A 10,706-nucleotide genomic window follows, 5' to 3' on the forward strand; every position below is an offset into this window, starting at 1 on the left:
CGCCTCAGTGTAAGCCAGCAGTCCAAAGAAATAAAAATCAAGATGATCAGTAAAGTGAGCGATATCTGCTTCTGCTACCTGCCGCAGTCTGTTTACGTTTGATTAAAGTAACTGATTACAACAGTTTGACAGTTACCCCCGCCATCTTGACTGTGGGCCATTCCAAAATTGTAAACATGCAAACGCTTATTGAGGTTATCTTTTGGGGAGGTATAGCATGTGTCGGTTCTTCTGGGACCAGGGGCCTGTAGAGCAGTGGTTCTCAAGTGGGGGTGCAGGAACCACCAGGGGTCCTTGAGGGGGTTCCAGGGGCTCCCCAACCAAAAGGGCGGTCATTTATTTTCACTATTTTGGTCATGGGTTTTATACACTTTCTGTAATAAAACATCTAAAAGCATCAATCTTATTATCATATGGGGGACCATGGGACAAAATCCTATCAAATGGGGGTCCGTGGTCTAATTTTTGTCAGTTTAGGGGTCCTTCATGTGAAGAAATTTGAGATTTAAAATAAAAAAATAATTTTTTTTGAGAACCACTGCTGTATAGTACAGGCAGCAACCTACCCAGAAAGCATCACTGCTCTTCTGGCTCGCTTCTTTCTCAATCCTGCCCCGTCCCTCCGGAGCCAAGGGGTCCATTTTCACTTCTCTAATACTCTCTCACACGCCGTCCAAACTCCTCCAGACCCCTCCACTCCCCTCCACCCCCGCACATCAGAGCTGGCAGCTCCCTGCGCCGCGGGGAATGTTCGCCTCCTGCCCGAGCTTGGCGGGGTTTTTTTTTGTTCCCCCCCCTTGAATTTTATTTACTTTTCAAGTTTTATTTTCTTTTTTTATGGCAAACAGCCGTAGCAGCTCTGCTGGGAGGAGTGAGGGAGGAGGGCTTAGGGGGGTTCTGGCAGGCCGGGCCTGAGGGGGGGTGCGTATGACACTGCAAAATAAAAGCATGACGAGCTTGGCAAGGGGTCTTATCTTGTCGTGAGGAAGATGAAGATTCGAGGTGTATAGAAAAGCCTTTGCTCTGTTGGCCTGTTCCGCCCGGGCACCGCTGGCCAACAGCCCAGAAACGTTGTAGCCTGGTAAACCAGCCCGTCACGTGAACTCACATTTCATTTGGTTCTCCGTGACGGTCTGGCCCCGACGCCATGGGGAGGGTTTAGCAGAAGCGGAAGAGCGGAAGAGCCAATGAGCGACCCCGCTGTGATTGACAGGGCAAGTTGGCCAATCAGGAACGCCACTAGCACTGCACTAACAAAACAGTAATGGCCGCCTCCTTGCCTGATCGTCTCGAGGAGTCATGTCAGCGTTTGTCTAGTTTAAACAGCCATAAAGTGCAGTTATTGCAGAAATATAGACTCAATAACAACAATTAAACAAGTACAGGAGTATCGCCGCAACCGCAGAGTTTCTCGGCGGAAAATATGTTTTTGCCGTTCTCCCGAGTGGATTTGGGTTTGATTGGATCCGACGCTGATTGGCTGAAGGAGTTGTCTGTCAAGGCAACTACACCCGCCCATGCTCCCGCCCCTGCTAAACCCCCCCCCCCATGGCGTCGGGGCCAGACCGTCACGGAAAACCAAATGAAATGTGAGTTCACGTGACGGGCTGGTTTACCAGGCTAGAAACGGAATTAGAAGATCATGTTTGTCTGGCTGTTGTTTAACACAGCGACAGTCTGATATTGAAACAGCTCGCTGACAATTAAGTCAGGGTGAAGGGATGGCAGAGCGGTAACTTCCCCGTCTTTCAACCGAGAACAAGTGAGACGTCCTGAGTCCTGTTTCGTTTTTAACCGTAACCAAAACCACTCTAACTGTAACCAAGGTGTTATAACATTTTGTTGCCTAAACAAAACCAAGTGGTTTTAGTTGCTTAAAGAAGTTGTTTTATTTGCATGACATTTTCAAATTAACCATTTCGTTTCGTTTCGTTTACGTTCTACAATTTTAGACGTTGGGATTCAACAATTTTAGAGACGTTTTTTGCTCTGTGGATCAACGTTGCCATTACACAATTTTGTTGGAGATGGCGTTGGTCTGTTTGGTCCCTGATGAAGCCAAACTGAATAAACGCCTGGTTTTTCAACCGGTTTTGGAGAACCATTGGACGGATCATTTTTCCTCATGAAAACCCAACCCAACTGCCTTTTAACGTCAGAATTCAGGACTTTTTTAAAATCTTGTATTCAAATGTATCAAGCTTATTTCAGGATTCGTTTTGAAATCATCTCACGGCACTTGCAGATGATTTAACTGCTTTTCAAAAAAAAAAATCAAAAAAAGGAGACTTTTTTCCAGGGTGATGTAACTCGTTTCAGATGTTTACCTGGTTATGTGAAAGTTTAGACCTTCCTCCTTGTTTACGGTGATTATGACATAATGGTGACACTTATTGGCATGCATCACATGGAATTTATTGAATTCAGCAAACTTATCCTGCCAGTGCAGTGAGATAAGATGCTATGAAGTACGCTTGACAGGTTTGGATCATAGGAGATCATATTTTTTGCAGTATGGAAGCTCAGCAGGGAATGTGAGTTCACGCTTCTCTGCAGCCTCCATGTTTGTGTGCCTGTTGGCCCTCGGGCCAAACAACTGGAATATACGATGTTTTATGAAGTGGAAAAGATAGTAACGCCGCCCCCCTGTGGAGGCCCGGGAAAACACTCCCTTATTGTGTCCGTGCCCACACAAGTACCAAACCAGAGCCAGCCTCCCTCAGATAAACGCTTCTGCATTTCTGACTGCATAACAGAGCCATGACATCAACCTAAGCACACTGCAGCACTGGGCCTGCAAATATCCTCATACCTCCTCTCCTCTGCTCCTCTGTCTCACGATCATTCTAGGTTTGGTTTGCTGTCTACTTAAAAAGTAATCACATTACTTAGGGTGTTTTCTTTTATATATATACCAGGCTAAGGAATTGGTGATGTAATGTGATTATGGTCATCACAACCTCATGTGAAGCGCCCATAGGGGAGAGTGGGGTGAGTTGTGCCACTTTTTACTTGAGGTGTCTTTAAAGTGAGGGCATGACAGTAATGCCTCCAACTACAATATGTAAATATATTTCAGGATGTTGTGCACCACTGGGAACATTCCCTTTGGATCTTAAATAAACTGTTAAAAAAATATGGCTATTCTTAAAAAAGTGGTCTCTTGGCACAACTTGCCCCCGGTGCGGGGTAAGTTGTGCCTTTGGAGAGAATACGTTGGGGTAAATTGTGCCATTGATTACTGAAGTAAAACAGAACATTTTCATCTCATATACTGTAATGCTATATCAAAGCAAGACAAAATAAAGATAACACGAAAGTCCAGTGTACTATAACAGGGTTAAACAAGGCTAAACGGTAGCAGCAGTTGACCTACATATTTAACATTTTCAGAAATAAAAATTATGTTCAAAATGAACAAAATCAACTATCACAGAGCCAGGCTACACTTGCCAATACTGCAATATTCTTCACCAAGGTCTATTTAAACATTTAAGAACAAAATGAAATAAAATTTCACTAAATCAACTGCAACTGCACTGGCACAACTTAACCCAGGCCTTTTGGCACAAATCACCCCATCCCCACCATTTTAACAAACTTGTATCATATAGCTGGTTTGGAGCTAACATCATGCTAACAGTATAGCCTCATATTGTAGCTTACTAAAACACTAACACATGTGTGAAATGTTTTCAACTTGTCTATAATTGTTCAGACACAACAATCAATAAACCTTGATCATAAAAAATTTACTTTGAGAGGCAAAAAACAGTTTTTTGAACTTAAATGTGCTTAGCTCTTGTGCCATCTGCCTCCCTTCTTTGCAGAGTGAGTAAAATGGATGCCTCTTCAAAAATGTGTGGTCACATGACCAATTTCTTCTATGGTTTTCTAGATACAAGGGGTGGCACAACTTCCCCACTGGCACAACTCACCCCACTCTCCCCTACGTATCTGGAACTCCAATCGCCCACATCGATTTCAGTGGGCTGGAGTACTTCAGTACTTCAGTATCAGATCCAGTCAAAACCAATCCAAATCCAGTCAGAAGAACGGCAAAAATGTCTTTCTATCGAGAAAGTTGTTGTTATTGAGTCTGTTTCTGCGATAACTGCACTTATGGCTGTGTTTACTCTACTAACGTTAATGTTACCGCTCCTTGCTTCGGGAGACACAATTTCTGTTTTGCCAGCCCTGATTGGTCCAGTTAGGTTGTCATTCAGTCATAGGTGAGGTCATGTGATCAGGATGTTTTTTTTTTACCAGGCTATTAATTTCTCACCAGCAACAGTAGTTTCGTTTCTTGTCCCTTTACATTTCCCTAATCCCTAATCCATTGGTTCCCAACCTTGGGGTCGCGACCCTAAGTGGGGTCACGTGGAATTTAAATGGGGTCACCTGAAGAAAAAGAAAAACACCACACAATTTAAAACTACTGAAGAGGATTGGTGCCACTTTTTTTGTTTAAAGTGATAATGATTTCAGATGATTCAATGATTTTAAATAAAAGACTGTGGAAGAGATTGTGTACATTTATTTGGGGACCCGAATGAAATCTCCATGCGACCCACCTGTGTGTCCCGACCCAGACTTTATGGTAACACTGTGATAGAGAGAGAGTCCAACCTCCAAGTCCAACGATCTGCAGCTCTAAAGTGAAGCAGAGACCTGGAGGCGTTCTGGTCATAAATTCAGTCTCTGGTGAGATTAGACAATACCGAGTCTTCATTTCAGCTCAGGACAGACAGTCAATATTTGTCCCAGGGGTCGACACAACCTCTGCATCAGGTTACTACTGTTAAAGAGACCGAGGGGGCCATGAGCTGATCACACTCCTCCTGCCTCCTAAGCCAATCAGAACTAGGCAGGAAGACACCGTGCGTGCACCTGTGTGTGTTGGCAAGATTGACCATACAGTACGTGATATGAAGATGAGGACATCAAAATGTGCCTGTAATGCTATCCACCTGGTTTTGGTGTGAGTCGGCGAGTTCCTCTCGAATTGAATGGAAGTGGATGACACTCGACTTGTGGACTATCAGCTAACGGGTGTAGTTTGGTCAAATGAAAATAGTTCCTACATGAAACTGCTCATAACAAGGTCTGTAGATTATCTGGAGTAATTAGGTCATGAAAGAGACATTGCTGTTGAGTTTTTCAATTTTTTATTTTTTCTTCTTCCATTTTTGCACTTTGAGCACCACAAGCTGAGTGCCATCCAGTTCCATTGTAGGAGGAGGCAGAAGGCAGACATCTCTCAGGCCGATATCTCCAAATCTTAGCAACTCACACAAAACAAAACTCACATCAAAACAATTTACAGCCTGAAACAGTTTCTGCCCAGAAATACAAAGTAGACATGTCCAATAGCTGTTTAACAATAGCTATTTCTATTCTATTCTATTCTATTCTATTCTATTCTATTCTATTCTATTCTATTCTATTCTATTCTATTCTATTTCTATTCTATTTCTATTCTATTCTATTTCTTTTCTATTCTATTCTATTCTATTCTATTCTATTCTATTCTATTCTATTCTATTCTATTCCGTTCTATTTCTATTTCTATTCTATTTCTATTCTATTCTATTCTATTCTATTCTATTTCTATTTCTATTCTATTTCTATTCTATTTCTATTCTATTCCATAGAATATAACTAATTACATTGTGTTTAAGCTTTTACTCCATTCAGAGGGAAATATTGTACTTGGCTTTTGTGAGTGAGCATGTGCAGTGTTTTTTTTTAGGTTGACCCCTGGATGACCCCTGGTTGACCCCTGCCCTCTGCGCAGTTTGCGACTCTAGTTCAGATTTCACGGAAACGCAGGTTGAGGTAAAAACCAGTAGATTACTTCTTCATAACTAATCTCACACCATTGGCCTTCGCTCCGGGATGATCTGCTCTTTATGAACTGGTATTAGCGGCTCAAGCAGATCCCGAACCACTTGACCCCCGAGCGACCCCGCCCCCCTCTGGGTCCAGGTTAACGCGGGCCTTGTGCCAAAATGCGGATTTGACATCAGTAGCTGCGTGTTACTCTTAATCTGACTCCGGCAGTCATATGCTGTGAAAATGTCACCTACACAAACAGACCTCTGTGGTTCTCCTCATCCACCCGCCCCCCAGCAATCACATGCTAATTTCCCCCCCGCGGCAGAACGCGTCGAACGCAGATTAGGATGGTTCAGGGGATTATCAGAGATCAAGGCTCCTTTCTTTCCTCGGTGCTGGAAATTATAGAGGTGCGTATGGGAGAACGTACGCTCTGAGGTCCTCTGGAGGAGAAAATGTGCGCAAATCTGTTGAGGAATGGCACATCCACAGAGACCTTATGCACTAAGTATCATGTCTTAATTCCCCGACCTTTGACCCTGGGCCATGGCGCCGTCAGGCACCGCCAACACCCTGCATGTCTCTCTACTGAGGGGAAATAAGCCTAGCAGCACTGTTTGTAAAGTCAGTAGCAGTGCTCCAGCCTCCTCTCTGTCCACCTCCTTACAATATACAGTACTTACATGTGAGATCTCTCACAGAGATTAAAATGTAATCCAATCTAGAGATAACATAATGCAGTGGGTCTCAACCTTTTTACACCTCAGAAATTACCACAATATGAAAGGATGAGAGGGAGGGAGCCCCGTGTACCACCAGTGGTACCCGTACCACAGGTTGAGAACCACTGATGAAATGCTGTATCAAATGTAAAGAATAAAATCAAAATCAAATAGGACCCTACCAAAGGAGTTTGTTTGTTTATAGTTTCCATTTCTATTTTTCCAGTAACTAAATATTTTATTTTATTTTTATTTTATTTTATTTTATTTTATTTTATTTTATTTTATTTTATTTTATTTTATTTTATTTTATTTTATTACCAGATAAGCAAGCATTTAGTCAGCGTCGATATTTCAAGATTATGTCACTTGGTTTATACTAAATAGCTAGTAAATAGCTAGTACACAAGTTTGCTAATGAGGCTATAGCGGTTAAAAAGGGGGGAAGGTCTCACAGGAAGTGGACTGAATTTGGAGGCGTATTCTTCATGGGACCTGTTGCATCCATTTTCAGCGGAGGGCAAACTGAGCGGTGGAGGGCTGGAGCAAGTGCAGTGACGTACTCACGTGAGCATGTTCACCTCTGCCTCTGGGACGGGTTGCCAGGTACCCCATGACACATACCCCACACAGAAACTGATAATCACTATGAAATCAGGAGATTAAGCGGAGAGGTTACAGCAGATAAAGGGTTAAATATAGCTAGGGAGACTCCCGCTAAAATCAGGAGTGTTGGCACTAGGTATGTCTGTGTTTCTGCACAGTCAGCATAGCTCAGATATCAGCGCTCATTTTAGATAAACTGTATTAATTCTCAAGCCGGGATGTTGGGTTGGTCACGTGTGCATACTTTATAGAAACAACAGATCCCACAGTAGACATATAAAAGACACACACAGAAGACAGATCACGGTCCATAAAACAAACACTATTGGATACCTTCTTTTTTTTTTACACTTTATAATAACGTTCAGTCGTAAGTCATTTATAAACCTTTAGTTAATGATGAACTAATCACTTACAAAACATGGATATGCATTTGTAGATGATTAATAAATGCTATCATAACATATCACAAATGTGTTGTTCCTCACCTGTTATAAATGATGTGTAAATCCTTTACAATTAATTTACAAGGCTTTCTGCATCCCCTAATCTAAAGTGTAAACCATTCATCACACATAAATGTGTTATAGGGGGTAGCTCTGTCAAAATTGAAGCCAATGCGTAAGTGCACTTAAACCTGCATTCTTTCGAATGGCCTGCAGGGGGCGACCCATTGGTCTGTGGACTTCTGTTTTTTGACCCCTCACGTATGGCATTTTGGCCATTGCCATCTTGGATCTCGACACAGGTCCAGGCGTTTCCCACAGAGCACGGCCTGCTATTGGTCCGTGATCGGCGAGCTGTGTGATCAGTGGACAAGCGACCTGTCAATCACGCACGTTGGCAAAAGCGATACTATGCAATTCCAACAATGCACACAACAAGATTAGGCCTTTACTATACCCCACACACCACAAAGTCCACATACATGCAAGTCGACCATGGCAATACATACAGCAGGGATATCTAGGCTTTATAGAGTGAATATACAACAATACGAATCGTAGTCCACTTAAAAAAAACTACTAAAAATGATAGGCTACATTATATCACCAAAGTCAAATCCAAAGTACTTCACCTGGTGGCAAGACAAGGTACATCAGATGACTTCCTGAAACCTTCTGCGGAGCATCTTCTCCTCCTTCAGTACTTCTTCCGCACAGTGAGAGAAAAGTTTGGAGTTTGAAGATGTTAAAAGATCTAATCACAACATGCATTGCAAAATGAGTGGGCGAGATGTAAACAAGACGCTAACAGAATTTAACAAGCTATAATAACTCTCGGTGACATCGGTGTTCTCCTTCAAACATCTGCATGTGACTCCACTAAACCTGATTAAACTCAGTGAAGCCAGAGGTTGGAGTGACCCGTCGATGACATCGTTTTGTCTTTCCGACTATAGAGAGGCAAAGTGACCGCCTACTTCCTGCTTCAGCGCTGTACCAGAGATTTTTATCCACCATTTATTTTCCCATCGACATTTCGTAAAATGCTTGTAAAAATTGTTTTACTTGTTCAAACCGAACTGTTCAGATATATTTAGAAACAGGAGATACCACATAACATTTCATTCGGACCAAAGAATTGCGGATTTAAAGAAAATATTTTTTCGATGTAGTTTTTTTTTCTTTGGTCAGAGTGAAATGTTCTATGGTCTCTCCCGATTCTGAATATAGCTGAACCGTTTGGTTTGACGAAGAAAAACTACTTTTATAAGCATTTTACGAAATGTCTATGGGAAAATAAATGGCGGATAAAAATCTCTCTGGTACAGTGCTGAAGCAGGAAGTAGGCGGTCACTTTGCCTCTCTATAGTGCAGCAACCAGGACTCATACCACACCGGCGGAGACAGCAAACATAGCGGGCTGTCGGCACTAGGGAGCAGAGGATGGTTAGTTAGATATCTATTTAATGTTCTCATAATTATATTTACAACCATAACGAACCGCGATGTGACCGAAAAAGTGACATTTACAGAGTGTAAGCAGCTTGCCCCGTATGCTCTCGTTATAGCCTGTTTGAGGATGATACTACGAGCTCAAAATCTTCCGTGGGCATCCGAATGAAGCCAAACATATTTCGGTGAGTAAAACATCATATTTTAAGATGGAAATGAGGACCGTGGTGTAAAAAACCGAAATTCTCCTTTAAGGCTCGTGAATTAGAAGAAACCTTCCTGTCCAGAGTTTGAAAAGTTACCCTCAGCCGTACGAGCTAACGTCTCTGTTATTCTTCTTCTGCTGTAAACCGCGGGTTCAAACCCGGCTAACGACCCCGCGCTGACGGATGGACGGAGAAGACTCCGGAGCGTCTGCCGCCACGCAAGCAGCAACAGGAAGTGGACGAAGACGCGGAACAAAAGGTTCTGTATAGTCAGTGAGCGATCGATTGTGTGACCCGCTGTTTCATTTCTCTCACTAATAGACTCACTTTTTAAACAGGAGGTCAGTGAACCTGCTGTGTATTGTCCTGTCGTCAGTGTAAACACAGCATCCGTCCCCCAGGCCGCGGCACGGACCACCTCTGGAGCTCCAGCACATTAACAAGGAGAGAAAATGCTCAAGGAATCTGAATTTGTAATTAATAATCATCCTATTTTCATTTTTCCGCCTGGTAGCCTCATATAGATCTTCAACAATCGCTAAACAAACTAGAAGTGCAGACCTCCCGCCAAGGCCAATACAGTCTGCTATGATAATATGTACATTTTGTAAGTTGGATCAGAACCTTAACCGTTTTCTTCTTCTTCTTCTCTGACCCAGAAACAGTTAGCGCCACACCAGGGCTTTCCCCCACAGAGCTGCAGCACGGCCGCTGCTATTGGTCCGCTGCATTGGTGAGCTGCGTCATCACGTCATCATGTAGAACACTACACTGGATCTAACCTGCCAGGTAGAACACTGCACTGGATCTAACCTGCCAGGTAGAACACTACACTGGATCTAACCTGCCAGGTAGAACACTACACTGGATCTAACCTGCCAGGTAGAACACTGCACTGGATCTAACCTGCCAGGTAGAACACTACACTGGATCTAACCTGCCAGGTAGAACACTACACTGGATCTAACCTGCCAGATAGAACACTACACTGGATCTAACCTGCCATGTAGAACACTACACTGGATCTCACCTGCCAGATAGAACAGTACACTGGATCTAACCTGCCAGGTAGAACACTACACTGGATCTAACCTGCCAGGTAGAACACTACACTGGATCTAAACTGCCAGGTAGAACACTACACTGGATCTAACATGCCAGGTAGAACACTGCACTGGATCTAACCTGCCAGGTAGAACACTACACTGGATCTAACCTGCCAGGTAGAACACTACACTGGATCTAACCTGCCAGGTAGAACACTACACTGGATCTAACCTGCCAGGTAGAACACTACACTGGATCTAAACTGCCAGGTAGAACACTACACTGGATCTAACATGCCAGGTAGAACACTGCACTGGATCTAACCTGCCAGGTAGAACACTACACTGGATCTAACCTGCCAGGTAGAACACTACACTGGATCTAACCTG

Source organism: Poromitra crassiceps (assembly GCF_964638095.1).
Source record: "Poromitra crassiceps genome assembly, chromosome: 16".
Classification (NCBI taxonomy): domain Eukaryota; kingdom Metazoa; phylum Chordata; class Actinopteri; order Beryciformes; family Melamphaidae; genus Poromitra; species Poromitra crassiceps.